This window comes from Gigantopelta aegis, chromosome 6 (assembly GCF_016097555.1).
Source record: "Gigantopelta aegis isolate Gae_Host chromosome 6, Gae_host_genome, whole genome shotgun sequence".
In the NCBI taxonomy this organism is placed as follows: Eukaryota; Metazoa; Mollusca; class Gastropoda; order Neomphalida; family Peltospiridae; genus Gigantopelta; species Gigantopelta aegis.
This window is the reverse complement of record NC_054704.1, coordinates 3072734-3096920: the sequence shown is the minus strand read 5'-3', so window position 1 is coordinate 3096920 and position 24187 is coordinate 3072734.

The window sequence follows — 24187 nt, the reverse complement described above, 5'->3', positions numbered from 1 at the left end:
TGTACACCTGCCCTTACATTACTACACCGTCGTCTTATATATGGCCGGGATATTTTGTTGTACACCTGCCCTTACATTACTACACCGTCGTCTTATATATGGCCGGGATATTTTGTTGTACACCTGCCCTTACATTACTACACCGTCGTCTTATATATGGCCGGGATATTTTGTTGTACACCTGCCCTTACATTACTACACCGTCGTCTTATATATGGCCGGGATATTTTGTACACCTGCCCTTACATTACTACACCGTCGTCTTATATATGGCCGGGATATTTTGTTGTACACCTGCCCTTACATTACTACACCGTCGTCTTATATATGGCCGGGATATTTTGTTGTACACCTGCCCTTACATTACTACACCGTCGTCTTATATATGGCCGGGATATCGTCTTATTTGGCCGGGATATTTTGTTGTACACCTGCCCTTACATTACTACACCGTCGTCTTATATATGGCCGGGATATTTTGTTGTACACCTGCCCTTACATTACTACACCGTCGTCTTATATATGGCCGGGATATTTTGTTGTACACCTGCCCTTACATTACTACACCGTCGTCTTATATATGGCCGGGATATTTTGTTGTATACCTGCCCTTACATTACTACACCGGGATATTTTGTTGTATCGTCTTATATACAGGCCGGGATATTTTGTTGTACACCTGCCCTTACATTACTACACCATCGTCTTATATATGGCCGGGATATTTTGGTCTTATACCTGCCCTTACATTACTACACCATCGTCTTATATATGGCCGGGATATTTTGTTGTACACCTGCCCTTACATTACTACACCATCGTCTTATATATGGCCGGGATATTTTGTTGTATACCTGCCCTTACATTACTACACCATCGTCTTATATATGGCCGGGATATTTTGTTGTACACCTGCCCTTACATTACTACACCATCGTCTTATATATGGCCGGGATATTTTGTTGTACACCTGCCCTTACATTACTACACCATCGTCTTATATATGGCCGGGATATTTTGTTGTACACCTGCCCTTACATTACTACACTATCGTCTTATATATGGCCGGGATATTTTGTTGTACACCTGCCCTTACATTACTACACCATCGTCTTATATATGGCCGGAATATTTTGGTTTATACCTGTCCTTACATTACTACACCGTCGTCTTATATATGGCCGCGATATTTTGTTGTACACCTGCCGTCGTCTTATATATGGCCGGGATATTTTGTTGTACACCTGCCCTTACATTACTACACCATCGTCTTATATATGGCCGGGATATTTTGTTGTACACCTGCCCTTACATTACTACACCGTCGTCTTATATATGGCCGGGATATTTTGTTGTACACCTGCCCTTACATTACTACACCGTCGTCTTATATATGGCCGGGATATTTTGTTGTACACCTGCCCTTACATTACTACACCATCGTCTTATATATGGCCGGGATATTTTGTTGTACACCTGCCCTTACATTACTACACCGTCGTCTTATATATGGCCGGGATATTTTGTTGTATACCTGCCCTTACATTACTACACCATCGTCTTATATATGGCCGGGATATTTTGTTGTACACCTGCCCTTACATTACTACACCATCGTCTTATATATGGCCGGGATATTTTGTTGTACACCTGCCCTTACATTACTACACCATCGTCTTATATTATACCTGCCCTTACATTACTACACCATCGTCTTATATATGGCCGGGATATTTTGGTTTACTACACCTGCCCTTACATTACTACACCATCGTCTTATATATGGCCGGGATATTTTTTGTTGTATACCTGCCCTTACATTACTACACCATCGTCTTATATATGGCCGGGATATTTTGTTGTACACCTGCCCTTACATTACTACACCGTCGTCTTATATATGGCCGGGATATTTTGTTGTACACCTGCCCTTACATTACTACACCGTCGTCTTATATATGGCCGGGATATTTTGTTGTACACCTGCCCTTACATTACTACACCGTCGTCTTATATATGGCCGGGATATTTTGTTGTATACCTGCCCTTACATTACTACACCATCGTCTTATATATGGCCGGGATATTTTGTTGTACACCTGCCCTTACATTACTACACCATCGTCTTATATATGGCCGGGATATTTTGTTGTACACCTGCCCTTACATTACTACACCATCGTCTTATATATGGCCGGGATATTTTGTTTTACACCTGCCCTTACATTACTACACCATCGTCTTATATATGGCCGGGATATTTTGTTGTACACCTGCCCTTACATTACTACACCATCGTCTTATATATGGCCGGGATATTTTGTTGTATACCTGCCCTTACATTACTACACCATCGTCTTATATATGGCCGGGATATTTTGTTTTACACCTGCCCTTACATTACTACACCGTCGTCTTATATATGGCCGGGATATTTTGTTGTACACCTGCCCTTACATTACTACACCGTCGTCTTATATATGGCCGGGATATTTTGTTGTACACCTGCCCTTACATTACTACACCGTCGTCTTATATATGACCGGGATATTTTGTTGTATACCTGCCCTTACATTACTACACCATCGTCTTATATAAGGCCCGGATATTTTGTTGTACACCTGCCCTTACATTACTACACCATCGTCTTATATATGGCCGGGATATTTTGGTTTATACCTGCCCTTACATTACTACACCATCGTCTTATATATGGCCGGGATATTTTGGTTTACACCTGCCCTTACATTACTACACCATCGTCTTATATATGGCCGGGATATTTTGTTGTATACCTGCCCTTACATTACTACACCATCGTCTTATATATAGCCGGGATATTTTGGTTTACACCTGCCCTTGCATTACTACACCATCGTCTTATATATGGCCGGGATATTTTGTTGTACACCTGCCCTTACATTACTACACCATCGTCTTATATATGGCCGGGATATTTTGTTGTACACCTGCCCTTACATTACTACACTATCGTCTTATATATGGCCGGGATATTTTGTTGTACACCTGCCCTTACATTACTACACCATCGTCTTATATATGGCCGGAATATTTTACACCGTCGTCTTATATATGGCCGGAATATTTTGGTTTATACCTGTCCTTACATTACTACACCGTCGTCTTATATATGGCCGCGATATTTTGTTGTACACCTGCCCTTACATTACTACACCATCGTCTTATATATGGCCGGGATATTTTGTTGTACATCTGCCCTTACATTACTACACCGTCGTCTTATATATGACCGGGATATTTTGTTGTACACCTGCCCTTACATTACTACACCGTCGTCTTATATATGGCCGGGATATTTTGTTGTACACCTGCCCTTACATTACTACACTATCGTCTTATATATGGCCGGGATATTTTTGTTGTACACCTGCCCTTACATTACTACACCGTCGTCTTATATATGACCGAGATATTTTGTTGTATACCTGCCCTTACATTACTACACCATCGTCTTATATAAGGCCCGGATATTTTGTTGTACACCTGCCCTTACATTACTACACCATCGTCTTATATATGGCCGGGATATTTTGGTTTATACCTGCCCTTACATTACTACACCATCGTCTTATATATGGCCGGGATATTTTGGTTTACACCTGCCCTTACATTACTACACCATCGTCTTATATATGGCCGGGATATTTTGTTGTATACCTGCCCTTACATTACTACACCATCGTCTTATATATAGCCGGGATATTTTGTTTTACACCTGCCCTTACATTACTACACCATCGTCTTATATATGGCCGGGATATTTTGTTGTACACCTGCCCTTACATTACTACACCATCGTCTTATATATGAGCGGGATATTTTGTTGTACACCTGCCCTTACATTACTACACCATCGTCTTATATATGGCCGGGATATTTTGGTTTATACCTGCCCTTACATTACTACACCATCGTCTTATATATGACCGGGATATTTTGTTGTACACCTGCCCTTACATTACTACACTATCGTCTTATATATGGCCGGGATATTTTGTTGTACACCTGCCCTTACATTACTACACTATCGTCTTATATATGACCGGGATATTTTGTTGTACACCTGCCCTTACATTACTACACTATCGTCTTATATATAGCCGGGATATTTTTTTTTATCTTTTATTTCAAAGTGTACATTTGAAACAGTTTGTAAAATTTATTATTGGAATTGAAATTAATGTGTGGTTTTGTGTGTTTGTGTGTGTGTGTGTCTGTCTGTCTGTCTGTCTGTCTGTGTGTGTGTGTGTGTGTGTGTGTGTCTGTCTGTCTCTTTGTCTGTGGGTGTGTCTGTGTGTGTGTGTCTGTCTGTCTGTGTGTGTGTGTGTGTGTGTGTGTCTGTCTGTCTATGTGTGTGTGTGTGTGTGTGTGTGTGTGTGTGTGTGTGTGTGTCTGTCTATGTGTGTGTGTGTGTGTGTGTGTGTGTGTGTGTGTCTGTGTGTGTGTCTGTCTATGTGTGTGTGTGTGTGTGTGTGTTATAAAAGCGGGAATGGTAAAGGTATTTGATCACTGAAGCTATATACAAAGTAAAAACACAAAGTTGGAAGTAAAATATTTTTTTGTTTGTTTGTTTTGTTTAACGACACAACTAGAGCACATTGACTATTGGATGTTAAACATATGGCAATTTTAACATATAGTCTATATTTTTGTATCAGCAGCAAGGGATCTTTTATATGCATATAGGATAGCACATGCCTTTGATATACTAGTCGTGGTGCACTGGCTGGAACGAGAAATAGTAATTTTAATTTCTACATATATGACAGGATGCAGTTTAAAACTGAGACGGATTTAAAACGAGGGTGTGACTACTCCAAGATACGAAGAAAGTAATTAATACAACAGACAGGGAGATACTAATATAGCATATATTCCAAACAACGTCATATCACCGAATACGAACGTTAATCTTTTAAACAAATAGACCAACATGTTGTTTTACGAAAGTTGAAACTGCCTTGTCGTTAAATTTGACATTTAATTAAAGTACATCGTTAATGAGGTCAGCATGTATTGTGCTTGTAATCAAAGAAAGCAAGTGTTTCCTCCCACCAGCCGCGGCACCTCGCTATGTTAGCTGACCCAGAACCAACTGCTCTATAGTGGAAATGCCACTGGTTCCTCTAAACCACTTTGTCATCATTTAACAGTACTTTCATACCACGTGCATCATTACATAGATGTTACCCTCCTTCTCTCCCTCCCCCTCTATCCATGCCCTCTTTCTCTCTTTCGCTCTGATTCTTTCTTTTTGAGACACTTTCTCTTTCACTCTCTCTGTTTTCACTCTCTCTGTCTGTGTGTGTGTCTCTCTCTCTGTTTCTGTTTTTGTCTCTGTCACTGTCAGTCTGTCTGTCTGTCTGTCCGTCGTCTCTCTCTCTGTCTCTCTCTCTCTCTCTCTCTCTCTCTCTCTCTCTCTCTCTCTCTCTCTCTCTCTCTCTCTCTCTCTCTCTCTCTCTCTCTCTCCCCCCTCCTTGTCTTCTTTTCTCTTTCCTCGCTATTTCGCTCTGTCTCCTCTATCTCTATCTCACTCCGTCCCTCGGTCTGTCTGTCTGTCTATCTGCCTCTCTGTCTGTATGTTTGTTTATCTATTTGTATCTCTCTGTATGTCTGTAAATCTATGTCTGTCCGTCTGTTTGGCTATCTCTGCCTGTCTGTATGTGTCTCCCTATGTGTCTGTGTATTCATCTCTCTGCATGTCTGTATGTGTCTCCCTATGTGTCTGTGTATTCATCTCTCTGCCTGTCTGTATGTGGCTCCCTATGTGTCTGTGTATTCATCTCTCTGCCTGTCTGTATGTGTCTCCCTATGTGTCTGTGTATTCATCTCTCTGCCTGTCTGTATGGGTCTCCCTATGTGTCTGTATATTCATCTCTCTGCCTGTCTGTATGGGTCTCCCTATGTGTCTGTGTATTCATCTCTCTGCCTGTCTGTATGGGTCTCCCTATGTGTCTGTGTATTCATCTCTCTGCCTGTCTGTATGGGTCTCCCTATGTGTTTGTGTATTCATCTCTTTGTATGTCTGTATGGGTCTCCCTATGTGTCTGTGTATTCATCTCTCTCTATGTCTGTATGGGTCTCCCTATGTGTCTGTGTATTCATCTCTCTCAAGGGGCGTAGCCCAGTGGTACACCACTCGCTTGATGCGCGATCGGTTTGGGATCGATCCCCGTTAGTGGGTCCATTGCGCTATTTCTCGCTCCAGCCCAGTGCAATGCGACTGGTACATCAAAGCCGTGGTATGTGCTATCCTGTCTATGGGATGGTGCATATAAAATATCCCTTGCTGCTAATCGAAAAGAGTAGCCCATGAAGTGGCGACAGCGGGTGTCCTCTCCCAATATCTGTGTAGTCTGACACCATATAACCGTGTGAGAGCGTCGTTAAATAAAACATTTCCTTCATCTCTCTCACTGTTATTTTAAAGACATATTAAAGACTCTTCTTGTACAGTTACGACTTGCATATCTATGGTTTCTGCGTATTTCTGCGTATTTCTGCGTATTTCACTATTAAAGACTCTTCTTGTACAGTTACGACTTGCATATCTATGATTTCTGCGTATTTCTGCGTATTTCTGCGTATTTCACTATTAAAGGCTCTTCTTGTATAGGTACGACTTGCATATCTATGATTTCTGCGTATTTCTGCGTATTTCACTATTAAAGACTCTTCTTGTACAGTTACGACTTGCATATCTATGATTTCTGCGTATTTCTGCGTATTTCACTATTAAAGACTCTTCTTGTACAGTTACGACTTGCATATCTATGGTTTCTACGTATTTCTGCGTATTTCACTATTAAAGACTCTTCTTGTACAGTTACGACTTGCATATCTATGAGTTCTGCGTATTTCTGCGTATTTCACTATTAAAGGCTCTTCTTGTATAGGTACGACTTGCATATCTATGAGTTCTGCGTATTTCTGCGTATTTCACTATTAAAGGCTCTTCTTGTACAGTTACGACTTGCATATCTATGATTTCTGCGTATTTCTGCGTATTTCTGCGTATTTCACTATTAAAGACTCTTCTTGTACAGTTACGACTTGCATATCTATGATTTCTGCGTATTTCTGCGTATTTCACTATTAAAGACTCTTCTAATACTAGACAGTGCCTTTATATTATATATAAACAAACGCACGTATCTCTGAGAAGTAACGGTTATGAAGACGAGCTCTAGTCTAGTTTGTAAGATATTTCCCCATTTCAACACCACACACTCTTGGTTCACTTTATCACAACTTTATCCAAATAACTTACAGCTTTGTAGAGTAACCATTTTCACTGGTTAAAATTAAGGTCTTCAACTTTAAACACAAATTGAGAACTCTGTTAATTGTACCACGACTGGTACATCAAAGGCCGTGGTATGTGCTATCCTGTCTATGGGATGGTGCATATAAAAAGATCCCTTGCTGCCAATCGAAAAGAGTAGCCCATGAAGTGGCGATAGCGGGTTTCCTCCTTCAATATCTGTGTGGTCCTTAACCATATGTCTGACGCCATATAACCGTAAATAAAATGTGTTGAGTGCGTCGTTAAATAAAACATTTCTTTCTTTCTTTCTGTTAATTGTGTGGAGTGGAGTTGTGCTATTTAACATCGCTAAACCTAATTACCATTCCAGTATCATGACCGTTATTATTTTGTAAGCAGGCTAGGGCGTCGTCTTCAATACGGCTTTAATGGCGCTTTTACATTAGTGTATAGCTGGCGACCTACATCGAGACATTTAAACATTACCATACTACTAGTACTAGTAGTGAACGGTGGCTGGACACTTACCACAGTCCGATAAAATGGTACGTAGCGGCCTAGGTCTATAAACCGTAACGCTACTATTACTACATCTGACTATAAATCTGAAGACAGACTAATAAAACATATTACATATGCTTTAAGTCTCATTATTATGGTTTTGTTTTTAAAAAATTACTTTTTGTTATTAGTTTTTACGGAGTATATTGTCAGCTTTTCTTGGAAAACATTTATTACCACCAGAAGCATTTTCTCATAATGTTGATGCAGAATGGACTATTTATGTTTGTGTATTAAATTATTAAAGTTTATGAGTGTATGTCTCCGTGACTACGTGTTGACAATCAAAAGCTCCAAGCTTCTTTCATCACTAAAGAACATTATAATTAAAATGTAATGGTTTCTACCACTCTCCCAACATACATCCGTATTTAAAAAAATATATAATAGGACATGCGCATATCTGTAAACTCTCTCTCTCTCTTTCTCTCTTTCACCCTCTCACAAACACACTCACATTCTGTCTCCAATTCTTTCTCACTATTTCTCTTTCTCTCTCTCTCTCTCTTTCTCTGTCTCTCTGTCTCTGTCTCTGTCTCTGTCTCTCTCTCTCTCTCTCTCTCTCTCTCTCTCTCTCTCTCTCTCTCTCTCTCTCTTTCACCCTCTCACAAACAAACTCACACTGTCTCTAATTCTTTCTCACTATTTCTCTTTCTTTCTCTGTCTCTGTCTCTCTCTCTGTCTCTCTCTGTCTCTCTCTGTCTCTCTGTCTCTCTCTCTCTCTCTCTCTCTCTCTCTCTCTCTCTCTCTCTCTCTTTCACCCTCTCACAAACACACTCACACTCTGTCTCTAATTCTATCTCACTATTTCTCTTTCTCTCTTTCTCTGTCTCTGTCTGTCTCTGTCTCTGTCTCTGTCTCTGTCTCTCTCTCTCTCTCTCTCTCTCTCTCTCTCTCTCTCTCTTTCACCCTCTCACAAACACACTCACACTCTGTCTCTAATTCTTTCTCACTATTTCTCTCTCTCTCTCTCTCTCTCTCTCTCTCTCTCTCTCTCTCTCTCTCTCTCTCTCTCTCTCTCTCTCTCTCTCTCTCTCTCTCTTTCACCCTCTCACAAACACACTCACACTCTGTCTCTAATTCTTTCTCACTATTTCTCTTTCTCTCTCAGTCTCTCAGTTCGGGATTTAGCGCTAATCTGAGCCACTTGGGTCGTAGCATCGAACCTTTTCGGCGGACCCATTGGGTTTCCCCGTCCCAGCTAGTGTCGTGCGACTGACATAGGCCTATTAAAGGTCGTGGTATGTGCTGTCCTGTCTGTTGGAAATTGCGTATTTGCTACTAATGGAAAAGTGTAGCTGGTTTCCTCTGAATTACCAAATGTTTCAATCCAAAAGCTAATGACTAATTAATCAACTGTTCTAGTGGTGGCGGTAAATAAACGAAACTTTAATAAATAAAAAAAGATTTTTTTTTTTATCTCCAACCACAACACCAAAGTAGATGACTTCTAAAGAAACTGCCCAGATTCGAGGACCTTAATCCTTTTGTTGATAGCAGAACGGCCAGTTTTATTTGTTTATGAAATTAAAAATATGTATGCCGTGACAAAACTGACACATCAAATTACCCCGTAAAAGTAATGATGTTGTTTGAATGACGTCACAGCGGATATTGACCAATGGAGAAAGCTGTGTTGGGGCTACTGGAAATTAATGTGTTGCCGTGAAATTGCGGTCTACATGTTGACATGACTTTATTTACAAGTCATTAAACACATTTACGATCTGGGAGTCAACACAAATATTTTATAAAACAAGTGTCATTTACTCGGCAATCGCAAATGGACGGACGGATCTGTTTCTGGCAGCATGCGATATATAAACATCCAACCGTCCGTCCTGCCAGTGAATAACTCAAACACGTGTAGGGTCATATAAAATGTACTCTTTTTTCTTTCTTTCTTTCTTTCTTTCATTATTCCTTGCTGTCCGGTTTTTTCGTTCTTCCTTTTTCTCTTTCTTTCTTTTTTCTTTCTTTCTTTATTTACGTTTACATATTTCTTTTGGATTGTCACTGGCTATTTAGTGATATATTTTCTTATTATACTGTCGTTTTTTAATTTGTGTGTATGTGGGGTTTTGGTTTTTTTTTTACATTTATTATATTTACGACTATAAATTATATTATTATATTTCTCTCGTTCTTAATATAAATTAAACTATCTTCTCTTTTTGCTCATATATGTGTCCATTTTAAATTAATATTTGCTTTTCCTCAACTTTTAAATATATATATTTTTAAATGTGTTAAAATTTTCAATTCGCAATTTGAAATACTATGTTTCTATTTAGTAACATTTTAAAACATTTTAAAACCGCAATCTCGCCTTCACACTCGAGTTTGTGAAACATTTTACAAATTCAAAATGAACTTGTGTGTTAATAAACTCGTGTGTTAATAAGCTCGTTTGTTAAATTCGTGTCGAAAGTGAAAATTGTGTTAATGAACTCGTGTTACTAAACTTGATAAACTCGTGTGTTAATAAACTTGTGTTAATAAACTCGTGTCTTAATAAACTCGCATGTTAAACTCGTGTGTTAAACTCAACACATTCGTGTATTAATAAAACCGTGTGTTAATTAACTTGTGTGTTAATAAGCTTGTGTGTTAATAAACTTAATAAACGCGTGTGTTAATAACCTCGCATGTTAAGAAACTGTGTTGATAAATTCGTCTGTTAAACAACTCGTGTGTTAGCAAACTTAATAAACTCGTGTGCTAATGAATGAGTGTGTTAATAAACTCGTGTGTTCATAAACTCGTATGCTAATAAACTCATATGTTAATAAACTGGTGTTTTAATAAACTCAATAAACTAGTGTGTTAATACATTCGTGTATTAACAAAAGCGCGTGTTAATAAACTCGTGTGTTAATAATAAAATTGCGTTAATAAACTCAATAAATTCATGAGTTAATAAACTCGTGTGTTAATGAATGTGTGTGTTAATAAAGTCAATAAACTAATGTGTTAATACATTCGTGTGTTAATATATTCGTGTATTAATAAAAGCGTGTGTTAATAAACTCGTGTGTTAATAATTTTTTGTGTTAATAAATTCACGAGTTAATAAACTTGTGTGTTAATAAACTCAATAAACTCGTATGTTAATATTTTTGTGTGTTAATAAACTCAATAAATTCACGAGTTAATAAACTTGTGTGTTAATAAACTCAATAAACTCGTATGTTAATATTTTTTTAGTGTTAATAAAGTCAATAAACTCGTGTGTTAATAAATTCGTATGTTAATAAACTCGCATATAAAATCCGTATGTTAATAAACTCAATACACTTGTGTGTTATAATAGAGTCGTGTGTTAATAAACTCGTATGTTGTCAGTGTCAACTACGTATATGCATGCCATAAGTTTGTGACCACCTTTAACAATACAAAGCTAAACTTATTATTTGTGACCACTGTAGACGTGATGTGCATTAATTAAAGAGACTGTCCGGGGATTGCAGCCCTTGTGACAAGTTTACGACTAAAATAGCATTTTAATAACTTAAAGTGCATACTGGGTATTAAGTATATTATTATCTTGTTTAGAATATCAGTGTCTGTATAAAGAAAGCGTTTTTCGTCGTCCTAATGTTTTAGTAGCCCAAACTGGAGTTTACCTGTCAGTCATTTCGACGTAGGAAAACATATTACGAACTTAATTGCAAAATGACTGCTACTAATATTAGCACACGACCACAACCACACACTTGATATACAGACACTGGTATTCTAAACAAGAACATGTATTTAATATGTAATTTTAGTAACCCAAACATCTCTGTTAATAGGAAACACCTTACAATGGCTGCAAACTCAGGACACTCCATTTAAATAAAATATTTTGTCAACCATTTTGACAATAACACCCTCAAGAAAGTTTAAAAACATATTTTCCACTATTTTGCGGACAGTTCGCTTAATAACAGGGAGTTCGGCAATGATACTTTATCACAAGTCATTAAAGCTGAGTTTGAATGTGACTTAAATGTGACTTAAATTGTACTTAAGTTTAAAAGGAAATCGAAAAATGGCGCGTCAACACACCCCCCCGCCCAAAAAAAAAGAGAAAAAAAAGAGAAAAAAGCCAAACAAACAAAAATAACTCTGAAAAACAAACCCACAGGTTGGTGAACGTTAGATTTCTATTTCTTAATGGTTTAACAAAGTTGGAAAGAGAATAGTCTGGTCAATTATTTTATTTCCTAAATTGTATATGAAGTTAATTGTCAATTCCCCGGGTAATGCTCAAAGGTCAGCGGTGTAACGTGATAGGCACACGTGCTGCGGACTGTCTCAGTACACCGATACTAAACACGGCAAATAGGCTTGAACTTAACATTAGTCACAAGTATTATTTCAAGCCAATTACTGAAAGCAGTTGTTTAGTTACATTCATTAGAATGAGACTGGAATTCTAATTGAACCTACCAGCTCTCTTTCCAGCCGCCGTGGCTGTCGCCCGCCAAGATGGAGTTTAAAGCCCACATTAAGGGCCGGTAATCGGTGTAATTGTTCAAACTTATCGCTAATTAGTTCGCCGTCACGTCAGACGCTAATTAGTCTCGGTTCTCTCCCTTTTACTGGTTCACGTTTATACGTGTATATAATGTATATAATGTACAGTAAAGTTACATCATTATTGTTATCATTGTCGTCGTCGGTATCGTCATCATCTTTATAATCATCGTCATTGCGATTAACATCGTCGCCATCATTTCGACAAGGCAGAGTCGAAATGATGTTTTACGCAATGTCGTGATTGCTTCCATGGTCCACTATCAGGTGCTCCACTCTCCATGGATATCCGTAACAGGATGTTTAATTTCCCCCCTGCACCACCTGTAGGAGGACTGCCACTCTCCGTGGATATCCGTAACAGGATGTTTAATTTCCCCTGCACCGCCTGTAGGAGGACCGCCACTCTCCATAGATATCCGTAACAGGATGTTTAATTTCCCCCTGCGCCGCCTGTAAGAGGACCACCACTCTCCATGGATATCCGTAACAGGATGTTTAATTTCCCCTGCACCGTCTGTAGGAGGACCGCCACTCTCCATAGATATCCGTAACAGGATGTTTAATTTCCCCCTGCGCCGCCTGTAAAAGGACCGCCACTCTCCATGGATATCCGTAACAGGATGTTTAATTTCCCCCTGCGCCGCCTGTAAAAGGACCGCCACTCTCCATGGATATCCGTAACAGGATGTTTAATTTCCCCTGCACCGCCTGTAGGAGGACCGCCACTCTCCATAGATATCCGTAACAAGATGTTTAATTTTCCCCTGCGCCGCCTGTAAGAGGACCGCCACTTTCCATGGATATCCGTAACAGGATGTTTAATTTCCCTGCACCGTCTGTAGGAGGACCGCCACTCTCCATAGATATCCGTAACAGGATGTTTAATTTCCCCCTGCGCCGCCTGTAAAAGGACCGCCACTCTCCATGGATATCCGTAACAGGATGTTTAATATCCCCTGCGCCGCCTGTAGGAGGACCGCCACTCTCCATATATATCCGTAACAGGATGTTTAATTTCCCCTGCACCGTCTGTAGGAGGACTGCCACTCTCCATGGATATCCGTAACAGGATGTTTAATTTCCCCTGCACCGCCTGTAGGAGGACCGCCACTCTCCATGGATATCCGTAACAGGATGTTTAATTTCCCCCTGCGCCGCCTGTAGGAGGACCGCCACTCTCCATGGATATCCGTAACAGGATGTTTAATTCCCCCCTGCGCCGCCTGTAGGAGGACCGCCACTCTCCATGGATATCCGTAACAGGATGTTTAATTTCCCCCTGCGCCGCCTGTAGGAGGACTGCCACTCCAAGACTAGCTTACAAAACCCAAACTTGTAGAGAATATAATATGTAATGTTAGTCGGTACACCGGCACCATTAGTCAGGTTACAATGGCAACAAACTCGGGATGATCTCATTCATATTTCGTGTGCATTTTGGTTTTTAACAAATTTGCAAATTTGTGTCCTCAATTATACAAGGGCGGGACGTATACAGCCCAGCGGTAAAGCGCTCGCTCGATGCGAGATCGGTCTAGCATCGATTCACGCCGGTTGGCCCATTGGGCTATTTCATGTTCTAGCCAGTGCGCCACGACTGATGTATTCAAAGACCGTGGTATGTGCTATCCTGTCTGTGGGATGGATATAAAAGATCCGTTGCTATTAATCGAAAACATTAGCGGGTTTCCTCTCAAAGACTATATACACGTTTCGATATTCCATTTGTACGTTATATATATATATATATATGCAGATACTATTATTGTCTGTCTACACATTCAGATTATTATTGCACGTGTACAACATATTCCATGGTTAGTTTTATTATATTGTTTAAATGCAGCCTTTATGACTTCCTTATATATTGTCATATTTCGTACACTCATTTTGTTATTTTATGTCAATTACATTGTAGTTATATTTGAAAGTTTCATGTGCAAAGTAGTTATAAATCGAACATGATAATTTTTAAAGTTCATTGAAGTATGAAGAAGAAGAAGTTTGTTTTGTTTAACGACACCACTAGAGCACATTGATTTACTAATCATCGGCTATTGGATGTCAAACATTTGGTAATTTTTGACATATGATCTTAGATTTGAAACCCGCTACATTTCTCCATTAGTAGCAAGGGATCTTTTATATGCACTATCCCAAAGAGAGTATAGCACATACCACGGCCTTTGATATATCAGTCGTGGTGCACTGGCTGGAACAAGAAATAGCCCAATGGGCCCACCGACGGGGATCGATTCTAAACCGACCGCGCATCAAACGAGCGCTGTAGCACTGGGCTACGTCCCGCCCACATGGGAGTATGAGGCACAGGCCGAGTTATCACCTACACACTGTATGTAAATAGTAAACACTGGGCGAGTTATCACCTACACACTGTATGTAAATAGTAAACACTGGGCTACGTCCCGCCCACATGGGAGTATGAGGCACAGGCCGAGTTATCACCTACACACTGTATGTAAATAGTAAACGGTTTTAACGTTACACATTGGAATTATTGGAGAAATACCTACTAAAGCACATGTTGCAATCCTGGTGCTCAGAGAAAGTATATTCATTTAATTACGTCTTCTTTAAGAATGTTCAGTTAGGTGTTCCCGATTTAAGTAAACTGCATAACTCTAATGCTAACACTATTCCCTGTTTAAGAATGCCCAAATTTAAGTGTTCAGAATTTTAAAATGGCTAAATTAAGTGGTACAATTTTAAAATGCCCAAATTATTTGTATGCAATTTTAAAATGCCAAACTTAAGTGCATCCAATTTTAAAATGCTCAAATTAAATGTCCCCGATTAAAAACTGCCTAATTTAAATGTTCCCGATTGCCCAATTTACGCGTGCTCAGATTAAACATGCCAAATCTGCGCATGCTCGATATCCGAATGGCCAGTTCTCGTCGCACGTGACGCCTGCATGTAGTCAGCGTATTGCCATAACAGACTGTACACGGGTATTTCTCATTTAATAACCATCCACAACACTTCAGCTCATTACGGAAACACATTTGCTATAGAAATAATGGGTGATATTAAATTTTTTGATGGCAATAAATATAAAAGAGCTGTATAAACTGAACAACAAAGAGTGTAATGGCATTTTGTGTCCAACCTGATTGGAAAATCAATCATTCCAGCCGCACTTTGCAAACCGTAGTTTTAAAAATCTCCATTCTGCTAGTTTTCAACAGCGCTCTATTTAATTACAGTGAAGAATTATAAACGTTATGGCTATGAAATACAGACCACTACCAACGGCGTTTATTGAGCGCTTCGCACTGGCTAGATCAGGTCACGTATTGAACAAAATCAATAACTTTAAAATTAGACAAAAGTGGTCAAATAAACACCATGGTGACGAGGAGTGTGGGTCCAAGCTTTGTTTCCATTCACAATCGATGGGAAACCGATTTACGTCAATTTTATACATACACACTAACTGAATTCAATTTAATTGATTTTTAGAGGCACTGCCCAAAGCGAGGGTTTGTTGGACATTCTCGAGGGCTTCTTTTGTGGCTTATTGGTGGCAGGATATGTCAGCGATTTGATAAATGTAAAGCCATTTTGAAAACTTCATTTCTGTCCATAACAATCAATTTTCAAAGACCTTTTCACCGTGCGCATTCACACGGCACCTCCGCCCGGCCGGATCAAAACATTAAAGTTTAAATGAATCGCTTAAAACATGTTTTTTTCTTCTTCTCTTTCTTTCTCTCCTACAATGGCCTCTATGTATTCTGTATCGTTTATGAGGGATATGTTTCAAAGAATGGGGCCGGCCAATTCCAAAGCGGTATTTCATCAAATTGTCTGGCCGCGGTCCAGAACAGGTCTGTACCGGCCGGACTGGTCAGCGCCGATCGATAATTCGCTATTTTCACGGGCCTCGTTTGAACCTTTCAATTATCCTTCAAATTGCATTTCTATTTTATTACACATAACACGCCACTATGTGTTGTCGCCATGGTTACCATGCTTATGAACTTTAATACACGGTGAGTCACCGTAGATGATGCTTCGAGATTTTGCAAAGTGAATGAGAGATTTCAACAAGGGCTGCTTATTAAACTATAAAATTGACGCCCGATCGACAGAACAAACACACGACCAGGCTCATACGTTTAGCCGCCATTTGGTCCGGCCAGCGTTCGTTAATTTGACAGTTTTCGGTCAGCTACCAGATTTAAACACGGCCGGGACAATCCTCCATGTTTTAGAAACAATTTCAAGTGTCACTGATTTAGAAAAATATCTGTGGTATTATATATGACACACACATACATAAAGTGAAATATTTGAATTTTTTAAATGAGTAAAACAACAAATATAGCCCAACCCTTAGATTCCAGAGGAGATACCGAGTGATGACGCGTTTTGTGGGTTTGTTTTGTTGTTGGGGTTTTTTGTTTGTTTGTTTGTTTGTTTTTTGTTCTGGTAGACTTTGCTTTATTGTGAAAAGATGTCCCACAGTCATTTCATATCAACTGTATTTGTCTTCCACGGGCTCGCTAAAACTCGTATATTGTGCAATACACTACATCACCGAATAAATATTTATTTATACGAAGCGCGTGGTAACTTGACAGTTACTTTAACTGTCGTATTCACAATGGATTATTTTAAATGTAAGAACTGGTACCACATGTTGCGTGGTCGTGTAATTATAATATATATATATATATATATATATATATATATATATATATAATATATATATATATATATATATATATATATATATATATATATATATATACATATATATATATATATATTTATATATATACGTACACAACTATTCGCACTTAAAATACAGTTTGCATTCATATTGGATATACTGACACTGACGTTCCCTGGATCTCGAAATAACGTGCAATCTCTTTCTCATTGTTAGTAGTATTAATGATGTACACCCCCCCCCCCCCATCACACACACACTACCACCACCACCACCACCATCCCCTAGTCTAACATGAGATCCGACGGATGTGGTTGTATATACGACGGTTAGTGAGACAGTTTGTGTGAGGCCTAAATCAATCGGTGAACGACGTACAGTGGTGTAGAGCTGTTAAACTAACCACTCCCCGACCCGTGTCGTCAGCTGTTACCTAACACGTCAGATACGTATCACAAAATTTAATTTCTAAAACCCTTTCATTTCTCTTCAGCCGTTATCTCCCATCGCCAGTTGTTACCAGTACACGAAGTTTGAAATATCTACCTAACACGTTCAACTTGGCTCGAGTGATTGAAAAACAGAACACGCAGTTTGAACATCTCTACCTAACATATGTTATTTCACAAAGCACAAAAGGATCAGAACAGAACAGAACTTTGTTACACCCAGACCGTTAAAGTCGCAGACCCTAGTTTCAATCAGTAAAAATGGATACTAAGTTTTGTTAAGCTACAAACCTGTAACAGATTTGGATAAAGTTACAACAGAGTAAAACAAGCGTCTGTGATGTTGAAACGTGAAATACCCTTTAAAAATAAACCTGAATTTGACTCCATAACCGTTGCTTCTCAGACACACGTGCGTTTTTTAAATATATGAAAATGCATTTTGTGATATTAAAAACACTAGGATGACAAAAACACTTCCGAGGAATGGAAATGAACAATCTAAACAATAAAATCTAACTAATGTCTGATTTTAGTTATTAAAAAAACCCTGGCTCGAATAGTGAACAATAAAACAATAGTGTTTTAAAAACTAGGGTCTGTCACTTTTAAGTAACGGCATATGGAAAAGATGATCGGTCAAAGTCGATCAACTTATTAAAAGCCCTCTCCTACATACACACAGTATACATTACGCTACACATTATATGTGACGAGTCTGGCGACCATATTACATAACGGTATATTTACAGTACAGTTAAACAACCAAAGGTACTAATAACACGACGACAGAAAGAGACCAAATAACGGTATATTTACAGTACAGTTAAACAACCAAAGGTACTAATAACACGACGACAGAAAGAGACCGAATAACGGTATATTTACAGTACAGTTAAACAACCAAAGGTAGTAATAACACGACGGCAGAAAGAGACCGAATAACGGTATATTTACAGTACAGTTAAACAACCAAAGGTAGTAATAACACGACGACAGAAAGAGACCAAATAACGGTATATTTACAGTACAGTTAAACAACCAAAGGTAGTAATAACACGACGACAGAAAGAGACCAAATAACGGTATATTTACAGTACAGTTAAACAACCAAAGGTACTAATAACACGACGACAGAAAGAGACCAAATAACGGTATATTTACAGTACAGTTAAACAATCAAAGGTACTAATAACACGACGACAGAAAGAGACCAAATAACGGTATATTTACAGTACAGTTAAACAACCAAAGGTACTAATAACACGACGACAGAAAGAGACCAAATAACGGTATATTTACAGTACAGTTAAACAACCAAAGGTAGTAATAACACGACGACAGAAAGAGACCAAATAACGGTATATTTACAGTACAGTTAAACAACCAAACGTAGTAATAACACGACGACAGAAAGAGACCAAATAACGGTATATTTACAGTACAGTTAAACAACCAAAGGTAGTAATAACACGACGACAGAAAGAGACCAAATAACGGTATATTTACAGTACAGTTAAACAACCAAACGTACTAATAACACGACGACAGAAAGAGACCGAATAACGGTATATTTACAGTACAGTTAAACAACCAAAGGTACTAATAACACGACGACAGAAAGAGACCGAATAACGGTATATTTACAGTACAGTTAAACAACCAAAGGTAGTAATAACACGACGACAGAAAGAGACCGAATAACGGTATATTTACAGTACAGTTAAACAACCAAACGTACTAATAACACGACGACAGAAAGAGACCAAATAACGGTATATTTACAGTACAGTTAAACAACCAAACGTACTAATAACACGACGACAGAAAGAGACCGAATAATACGACAAAAGAAATAGCTATGAAAGACGAAACACCAATAATATTTCATGTACAATCAAACGCTCGTTATCACCACCACACATAATTAATACGGTAATTTCAGTTATATTTCATGTACAATCAAACGCTCGTTATTACACCCACACATAATTCATACGGTAATTTAAGTTATATTTCATGTACAATCAAACGTTCGTATCACACCCACACATAATTCATACGGTAAGTTCAGTTATATTTCATGTACAATCAAACGCTCGTTATCACACCCACAAATAATTCATACGGTAAGTTCAGTTATATTTCATGTACAATCAAACGCTCGTTATCACACCCACACATAATTCATACGGTAAGTTCAGTTATATTTCATGTACAATCAAACGCTCGTTATCACACCCACAAATAATTCATACGGTAAGTTCAGTTATATTTCATGTACAATCAAACGCTCGTTATCACACCCACACATAATTCATACGGTAATTTCAGTTATATTTCATTAATCATTGAAACAATTATCACCATCATTTAATGGGTTTCGTCAAGAAAACAGTAATTATAAATCTACTAGTTTAAATGCTATAAGGAATTATATAGAACCTGCTGTTCATATATTTTACGTTGAAAGAAAAAATAGGCATTGTTTTCTAACCGGTATCCACAGTTACATGGTGGGTGTATAAATCAACATTTCAAAGCGCTACACCCATGTCGTAATCGTGTACGTAATCTATTTTCTGTTCTTTTCTCGTAGGGAAAAAATTAAATGGAATTTTATCTACCATTGATGTTTTGCGTTAAATAAGTCCATAGATCAAATACTGAATAAATAAATAATGATTTTAATAAACTTGTTTTAGCAAAAGGTATAGATGTCCTCTCGATTTCTTGACATGTAAGGAAATCTGTTACAATAATGTTTGTTGAATACCTTTAGTTAAAAATTGGGAGTCATTATTTTTATTTTAAGCATTGTGAACAGATTTATGTATGCTTGTGTGTGTACGTGTATACATATGTATGTATGTATGTATGTATGTATGTATGTGTGACAGGGAGAGTTTACTTTGTCAAACGAATAACGTGAGGCACATTTGGGCATGCCAGTGATTACCCGTACAGATTATTGTTGTACCTTTTGTAAATTATCTGCGTTTAACTGGGAGCAACCATCAAATATATATTCTGCATATTCAAGAAGAAAGAAAGAAATGTTTTATTTAACGACGCACTCAACACATTTTATTTACGGTTATATGGCGTCAGACATATGGTTAAGGACCACACAGATTTTGAGAGGAAACCCGCTGTCACCACTACATGGGCTACTCTTTCCGATTAGCAGCAAGGGATCTTTTATTTGCGCTTCCCACAGGCAGGATAGCACAAACCATGTCCTTTGTTGAACCAGTTATGGATCACTAGTCGGTGCAAGTGGTTTACACCTACCCATTGAGCCTTGCGGAGCACTCACTCAGGGTTTGGAGTCGGTATCTGGATTAAAAATCCCATGCCTCGACTGGGATCCGAACCCAGTACCTACCAGCCTGTATACATATGGCCTAACCACGACGCCACCGAAGCCGGTATATTCAAGAACAAGACGAATGAAAGTAGTACCGTATATATTCGCATTAAAGTTTGACGACTTAATAACAGTCTGTATCAAACTCATTTCCGGCGCTGATTTACACACGTTTTGAATCTGACTAAACCATTTTGCATCATGTGACAAAGTTAAATCTAGATACTCGTATCATCGGCAAATGGCCTTGTTAATAGCCCAGCTAGATTGTTCCAGAGAGGAGGAGGGATGTGTGTGTGTGAGTGTGTGTGTGTGTGTGTGTGTGTGTGTGTGTGTGTGTGTGTGTGGTAATCGTCATTATTATTGATGGTTGACAAACTGCAGGCTTTACTAATCGATAGTAAGCAGCCATTGTAACGAGTTTTGCACTAACCGAGTATTTGTAACAACCAACAGTACGTATTAAATCATGTTCTTGTTGAAATGTCATTGTCTGTATATACAACGTGCGTCCTATCCTAATATCTGTAGTAGCCCAATCTGTACTGTACCTCCAACGGCCGTGTGAGTAAAAGGATTGATTATTTCAGAATATGTTTCAATGCTTGCCAACTCGAGAAAGTCCCTTTAACATTGTCGTCGTCAACAGTGAAATAGTTCACTGCGAGTTATCTCATTTTACACGAAAAGAAAAACGTCCAGGTCATAGTTCAAACTGCATTAACAAATATCTAACTTATGTTATAAAGCGCGAAAACAGCCGCACCTTTGACGGGGTTATTTCGATAATACTGTTATCTGTGCCCCTGTAGTCGCATACAGTCCAACCCCCGTTAAACAGTCGCCCATGAGGAAACCAGGTGGTCTGGGGTTAATGTACGTTACCTCAGTACCTGGTCTAATTAACTGGTTGCGATTTAGGTGAATGTTAACGAGAGACGGCCAGTTGAGCAGACTTTACGGTATTTACTAACGAGGGTACCTCACAGAAGTATGATGTACAATAAACTATATTCCTTTACAACGCCAATACTTATAATCTAAAGTATGTTTATTATTTCTACTGCTACAAGCCCGTTTTAATGTACAAGGATAGTGAAATCTACACGATGTTAAAGCAATCCTGACATCTCTTTTACATCTATTCCAATGAGCTCTGTCCTGTGCTAGTTTTCATCAAGTTAATCCTGTCTGAGAATGGCAGTCCTCTTTGAGCGATGCTGGATGTATTGTCCAGTAAATGATCTGTCTCCTCGGGAGTGGCTGTCTTCCTATAGACGAGGCACTAGATAGAGATAGTCTTGAAATCAACCACTATTTTGCGAAATATCCATTCGACTCTGAATCTGTGCCGTGATACGGTTTTGACCATGCCTAACGGTTTTGTCGTTCAAACTTTCATTTTAAAAGTGAAGGTGACTGAAAAATCTGTCTCTTCAACATATCAATGAAGGAAAATTGCACCCGTAAAGATGATCATGATACTGACTTACAAATACACCACACGTGTAACTTCTTCCGCTTACTGCCATCTGTGTTCATTTACACATACAAACTGGGGTTTTTCCTGCAACCGAAGCCCTGTAGCCCTGGGTAGGGGCGTGGTATGTGGCGCCCCGCAGTCTACACTGACGGGGATGCCTGGACACGATCGCTTTGGAGACATCAGAAACGAAAATCTGCTGTACTTATTTGACTCCAGTTAATTGTTTTAAACAAGGTAAGTAAATTGTTTTTTCATATTTAGCGAAACGCTCGGTTATTGTCTTATGATGAGTTTTGGAGGTTTGCCGTCACCTGTCGCTAAAAGATGTGAACATTTTCACATTTACAAACACTCGTTGTTCGCATCACCCGGATTCAGTGTTGGTCTACAGAAAACTCACGTACTGTTACAATCGTCTTAGTATACGGTCAGGTGATCTTGCTTTGAGTCCCTTGTAATAGTTCAAGAAGAGTGCAATACTAACGACGGGTGCCACCGGTAGGGCAGGATATGCTCAACTTTCACGAACAACTGATATCATCGCTTTATGTCAGTGATTCATGAATGCCTGTGATCACAACCGTAGTTATTCAAATAAGCTCTGTCCGGTTCTAGTTTTGATTTAGTAAACTAATCTGAGAGTGGCAGTCCTCTTTGTGGCGATACATGAGTGATGAACTCTACAGTGAATGAGCTACTCGGGGTGGCCGTCCTCCTGTGGGCGGAACACTAGCGAGAATCATGGAATCAATCACTATTTAGCCAAAGCCAATTGGATTCTGCCTTGTGCAGAGATTACTGTCCTGGTCACGTGTTACGGGTTTTGTCGTTCAGGTTTCCTATTAAAGTTAGTTTTCGTCTTCAAAATTATGTGTACTATGTATTCAAAACGATTTAGGCATCAAATGATATTATGTTTATTTTTAAATCTGAGCATTTTATCAGAGACTATGATGAGATGGCGCAAACCGCAAGGAATTCACTGAACACGGTCGATCATACGGCGCATCACATGATCACACCGCACACACATCACATGATCACACCGCACGCGCATCACATGATCACACCGCACACAGAAGTAAAAGTAGGGCTTTTGAAAGTCAGTTTAACGATTAATTAAAACTATTAAAGCGATTCTCCAAAACAGACAACAGTAGCCAGTGGCGATATAGGGTCCCAGTCCTTCGTTCACAGCATGGGTTCTTTCATATTATATGCACTCTTCCATATCACGGCCTTTATTTAATATACCAGCTGTGCTGCACTGGCTGGAATGAGAAAACAAAAAACAAACCCCCTCAACCGAGGAGGTTCGATCCTCTGACCCAAGCACCTCAGGTGAGCGCTCTACCGACTGAGTCACGTCTGGCCCCAACGGCGACGCCTAACTGCCAATTTGTGGGACGTCGTTGTTAACAAAGACGTCGCCACGTGGTCGATGGAGAAAAGACCTGGTTACAGGGCTGGCAGTGGTAGTGTGTTGGTGTGTTTTTTAGATTTGTATCACCTTTCTTTCCATGTTTATTCATATTTTAATCCAAATGCCTTACTAGTAGTTTGAACATTTTATGTAGGGCCTAAGTGAATACTTAAAAAGATAATTTGTTTTTAATTATTATTATTATTATTTTTTTTTTTTGCATTGATCGTCGTTGAATGTTTGGATGAATCAGCCCGGCGTGGATGAATACGACAGGACTGAGTGGATAGGTTTACACCCGTGACGTCACTAGGTGGACGAATACGACTGGACTGAGTGGATTGGTTTACACCCGTGACGTCA